This window comes from Silene latifolia, chromosome X (genome assembly GCF_048544455.1).
Source record: "Silene latifolia isolate original U9 population chromosome X, ASM4854445v1, whole genome shotgun sequence".
Classification (NCBI taxonomy): Eukaryota; Viridiplantae; Streptophyta; class Magnoliopsida; order Caryophyllales; family Caryophyllaceae; genus Silene; species Silene latifolia.
In genome coordinates, this window is record NC_133537.1 from 334,253,620 (window position 1) to 334,260,046 (window position 6,427).

Below are 6,427 nucleotides of genomic sequence, written 5' to 3' on the forward strand. Positions count from 1 at the left end.
AATGAAATGTGGGTGTTTGGATATAATTTCTTTTCAAATCTTGCCTATTGTGGAGAGATTCTAATTTGCACTGGAGGAAGGAAAATAGAACCCTCCAAATCTCTCCCCCTCCATTTCCCTCCACCCTTATTTGCTATCCAAACAAAGAATTTTCAATCCCCTACTTTCCCTCCCTTTCTTTTCCCTCCAAATCACTCCATCCAAACACACCCTTAGATTTCAAATATGTCATTCTCGGGTGATTAACCTGATATACGTGGTTTGCAGACTATAACGTGTATCCAAAAAATGAAACTCAAAATAGTCTAATAACAAATTCAAAAGGTTCTCAGAACAGGGTTCCAAACTTTGTAGAGTTTTAAGTTTAATTTGCTAGCTATATGTGCAATTGTGCACATTCGAATACCATCTACTAGATAATACTCCCTCTTATTCACTATATTCTTCCCCTTTCCTTTTTGCACAAGAAATAAGAAAGTGAATTTGGACAATACAAAACACACTACCCACATGCAATTTAATTTGGACCACACAAATCAACCCAAAAAAGGAAATAGGGAAGAAAACCAGAATAATCCAAATAAGGAAATAGGGAAGAATATAGTTAATAGGAGGGAGTATAATTTTTTTTCCTATTATAAATGGTCTTTTGAAACCTAGGCCTCTTAAATTTATTTGACCGTCCTACGCAATTGAAGTACATTATTCATTTTTTTTATTATTTTTTTTTTTTGCAGTTGATAAGGATTTCACCTACTATTATTGGTTTTGTAGTCACAAGTCCAGGCTCCACTGCAATAATGTCTTTATCTTCCCGAAAATGAAAATCTTAGCTAAATTATTAGATTTCGAGTACATATTATGATTTTTTTGTGTGGATAGTGCATTTAAAATATCTTTTTTATAAATTTACTTCCTGTAAAACTATGTCAATTAAGTTAGTTGACATATGCACGATTTGTCTAACAGTAGGTCTCCCTTGTGACGGGTCGGATATTGCGACGGGTAATTTGTGAGTGGAAATGGGTAGAGGGGACAAGGTGGGCACCCACCCCATGTGCCCTTGTCTCACCCCCCATGGGTTTTGTGTGAGACAATATGGTACCCGTCTCAAGTTTGCGACGGGTATCTCCGTCACAAGGGAGAATTTGTGTTTGTCTAAAGTAAATACAAGTAACATAAGTTGTTCTATATGACCGTTTTTAGCAAAGGACTAGCAGTGGCGTAGCCACATATATGGTTGTGAGGTTTTATTAAGACCTCACAACTTTTTGACAATTGACGTTTTTAATCATTAAAATTTGGTTGTTTTGAAAATTTTATGTCTTTAAGACCCCGTAATAAGAAATGATTAACAATTACATTAAAATAGACCACATGTAAAAGATTCTGGCTCCGCCACTGAGGACTAGTCCAATAGTTACAAAGACCAACTAAATAAGGTAATAAACTTGTAAAGTAATACTATGAAGTAGTTTATTTGGTAACAAAATATTTTTTTTTTATGCTTACTTAAATACTCGTATGTCTGTATTCATCATAAAATATTGAGTGATCAAAATAAAACTAAAATATATGAATATAATTAGATATTAACTCTAAGCTTTTCTCCTTTTGGCCGGTGCTTTTGCTATAGAATGGTCCTATAAGAGTGTTGCTAAGCACTTCGGAGTAAACTTGGCAAAATTGACCCGATTCGACACCCGAACTCAAGACAGGAGCTTGACCCGAAACCTAAATTGACCCGGCCCGTTATAACCCTATCTGAATGTTTATTTGCTCAACCCGAAGTTGACCCGACACGAACTGACCGAATCAGAACCTGACCCGGTCTATCCGTTTGTCAGGTTTATTTCGGAGTATATGAACCCGGTTTGTGACTATCGTCGACGTTTTAGTAACTATCGTTGATGTTTTCATTGCAAAAGACGACAACGCCCTTCACCACATCTAACCAACCCCATTTCCTCTCTAATTGAAAAAACCCAAAAAAACTCAATACCCAAACCTTCCTCAACCACCATCCCACGTCGCCGCCATCACTACCACGCCGCTGCTACCACACCTACGCCGCCACCACAACGCCACCAACCGCCGTCCAAAACCAAAAAGTTAGTCACTTTTCTTTTGTTTAAATTAGTTTTATTGTAAAATTAATTTATACTCCGTATAACTTTAATAGCCCAACTTTAATAGTTGTTTGTAGTTAGATTAATTGATGTATTTCGTTTTAGATTGGGTTTGTCGAAGGATTGTTGGGTCGGCTGGCCATGGAGCAACGTTGGACCTCAACGTGGATGCCATGGTGAAACGTTGAATATCAACGTGGCTGCCATGGGCTAACGTCAGAATTCAAAGTGTGACCATGGTGCCACGTTGAGTTTCAACGTTTGTGATACGTGGCACCATGGTTACACCTTAGATGTTGTCGTTACGTCCATGGAGTAACGTTAGGATTCAACATTCTTCCATGGTCGAACGTTGAGTCTTCACGTTTTGTCCATGGTCGATTGTTGAATCTCAACATTTAGTCCATGGCTAGTTTATTTCTTTTTTAAAAAACCGTGTTTAAATACGTTTATTTGCCGATTTTTTTTAATTATTTAAGTTTTCAAGTCGATGTGCGTTAGTTTCTAACATTTTTTATTGGTTTAACGCAGATGGGAGATCGAAATGTAGTTGGTTTTTAGTAGAATTTGAGAGAAAATTATTTAGAGAGAGAAATGAGTGTAAATGTGCAAAGGACATTATCGTCTTTTGGAATAAAAACGTCGACGATATTTACTAAAACATCGACGATGAAAATCAATTAATTTGTAGTTTGGGCTTTTTAATCAATACTATATATTAATTCAGAAACCAAGGGACTTCAATGTAATTAAAGAAAGTTATACAAATTAATTATACTATATAGTTTTAAATCACTAGCACCGTGTGATGGACCCGATAAAGGGACTTCAATGTAAATATTATATAGTTTTAGTTAAAAGTATAAATTAAAGATGCCTTGATGAAGAATATTTATGGAAACTACATTCAATTAAAGTAATTAAATTTAGAAAACACAATAATATAGTGATTTTCCTTAAAATTAACATGCCCCACTTATAGAATTAATTAGTATCATCATATAATTATAAATTAAATTAAATGTAGTAAAAGTAATAGTAGCGGCAACGAGATTAATAAAATTAACAGTATTAATGTGGGAGTAGTGACAGTTATAATATTGACAGTGGGAGTAGTGAATGTAACAACGAATGTAGTGAAAGTAACAGTGGTAACAATGAGAAAAAGTATGAACAATTAAATAACTAATCGACTCAAAGAAATATTTTATTTATTTAAACAAAGGCCGGATAAAATTAACGGGAATAATGAATTTAACAAAAAAAATAGAAGAATTAGTAAAAGAAACAATAGTAACCACGGGAGTAGTGAACGTAATGATATTAACAAAAAATGTCGTAAAAGTAATAATATTAATAGTGCGGTAGTGAACGTGTCTCATAATTTGAAAATAAATTTTACATTTCATCATAATTACAAGATATGCCATAGAAAAATATATTACTGATAGTAAACGTGTGAGTTAGACAATTTTAACATAGTTTATTTCATTGAAAATAAAATTTAACGGTAAATAGATGTAGCCCGGGCGAAGCCGGGCACCAAACCTAGTTATTAGTAAGCAAGTAACCCAAAAGCTTAATATGTCTGCAAAATCGATTTGTAGTTTGGGCTTTTTAATTATCAACTCAGAGTTGATGATTAAATATCTGTAGTTTGGGCTTTTTAATCTGGGCAACTTATACATTTTGGATTAAATTAGCTTTCTTTCTTATCTTTCAGCCCGTTTCATTCATCTAGTTTATGGGCTTACGGGTTCGGAAAAAGAAAATGGGTATAAATGAGAAATGAAATAATTGAGGGGCATAAACGAAAAAAAATTATTTTGTTATTTAAGAGCATATACTCTCGTTGTCTCGATAATAAACTTTTTATTTTGCAGTTTTTTGGTGTATTTATAAAATATAATTAAAAGGCTAGCCTAAAATGACTAATAAACGCCACGTAGACAAAGCCACGTATGATCCAAAAATGCTACGTAAATGCCACGTAAATGTGAGCATCAAAACTCATTGTCACGTAATTGTCTTATTTTATAGATTTAATTCATTTTTCTATAAATTAATTTAATTTATGTAACTCTTACAAATTTACATCAAAATTTCATAATTTATAATCAATATTGACATTTTAATTGAACTTTTGTGATAAAAACATGTTAATAAATGTCATAATTTATAATTAAAATTGACATTTTAATTGAAATTTTGGTAATAAAACATGTTTATAAATTAAAACTTTTCATATTACTTAACATGCACCCACCATTTTTATTAACACTTTTTCCAATTTAATTCATTTTTTAATTAAACATTATAATAAATTGATAAAAACTCTTCATAATACTTAACACCCACCAAATTAATTAAAATTTATTCCTATCTAATTAATTTTTGTAATATAATATGTTAATAAATTCATTAGATTTCTTTATACTACTTAATACCCATAATTTTCATTAATATTTTTCCTTATTTAATTCACCTCTTGAGTTGCTCAGCAATCAATTATCTAATTTAATACTACAAAATAAATTAAAAAATAAAATTAAAATATGGGAGTCTATGGTTGTGTGATGGCTATAAAACCTATAATACCTGTGATAGTTTATATTCACAATATTTATTTAAAATCTATTGCTCATTTGCCCATGAGTTTCTAAGTTGTGGATTATATTTTATGGTTTAATTTATTTATTTGATTATAGAGAGTATATTGAGTATTATTATTGAGTATTGTTGTTGTTATTTCCAATAAAGTATATTTTAATTTGTTATGTTATTGGTTTTATAAATCCTTTGATTTATATTTAAATTCATGTTTTCCATTTGGTTTAATTTCAATGATTACATGTGACAATGTTGATTCGTTTATGAAGTTTTTGCCATCTTGATGTTTTACCTTTTGGTCAAAATATTTTTTATATGAATTTTAAAGCATCGTGAAATGTATGTGAATGCAGATAAGACAAAGCATCACGTGGGTAATCTGAAGAGGGAAGAAATACAAAAGGCACGAAACTGAGGTAAAATCTATCTATACAATATAATTAAAAGGCTACTTAAAATATTTAATTTTAATTCACATGGCATTTTTATAGAGGCTAATAGTAATTCATCTATATTAATTACATAATTATTTATTTTTATACAATATTATAAAAAGGCAAAACTATGTATTAAAAAGTTAATTATCTCCAAAATTGTCACATGCTTATAAGTACCAAAAAAATTAAAAAAAAAATAGTAGTTGCAATCACTAAAAAAATAATATAAACTCTTTATTTTCCTCTCATAAATTTGGTTATTAATATACTTATTTATTTAACTTTAATTCCATAAGATAATTAAAAAGCAAGCGATACTATCTACCATTATTATTCTGCATGTCATATTTTAATTTCAGAAGATAATTTATAAACCATTCTCATACAAAGTAGATTGTGTAAAATAATAATAATAATAATAATAATAATAATAATAATAATAATAATAATAATAATAACAATAATAATAATAATACAACAAACCTTTCACATTCCATTTCTCCTTACATCATATTTATGTCTATATTAGACTTCATTATACTGAGAAAAATCTATAACTCTATAATCTAAATAAAAAATTTATAATCTATAAATCTATTTAAAAGACAAGCCAAACTATCTACCATAATGTATATGTCATATTTAATTACATACGATAATATCTTAAACCACTCTTGTATAAAGTAGATTTTGTAAAAAAAATTAACTTATTAGTAATCAAGCAAACCTTATACATTCCATTTCTCTTTACTCCTTATTTATGTTTATATTAAATTTCATAATAATAAAAAAAATGATGCTCAAAACTCAAAAGTCATGAACCTTGATTCATATTTATACTTATATTAAATTTGATAATAATGAAAAAATGATGCTCAAAAGTCATAAACGCATCCTCAATTGTTTATATATTTTTGTTGGAAGGCAAAATTTATAAACCAAATTTTTTCTCATCCCTATTGTTGGTAGAACTAAATGTGCCACTAACCTTCCTATGATTCTATTCCAATTAAGGTAAATGTATTAAGGTTTTAGATTAACTAATTTATTTATTTTTTAGTGCAAGTTCCATTGGTATGAAGTTTTGATCACATTTTTCAACTTCATCGTATGTATTTGTTTTGTTCTCATTTAGGGTCTACCAAGATTTATGGTGTTGACCTATTCAAAGGTTCTTACATCTCTAAGACTTCATAGTTCATTCCTATTCCCTCTTTTTTTCTCTATTTAAGAGGAAGTTTAAGTTAATAA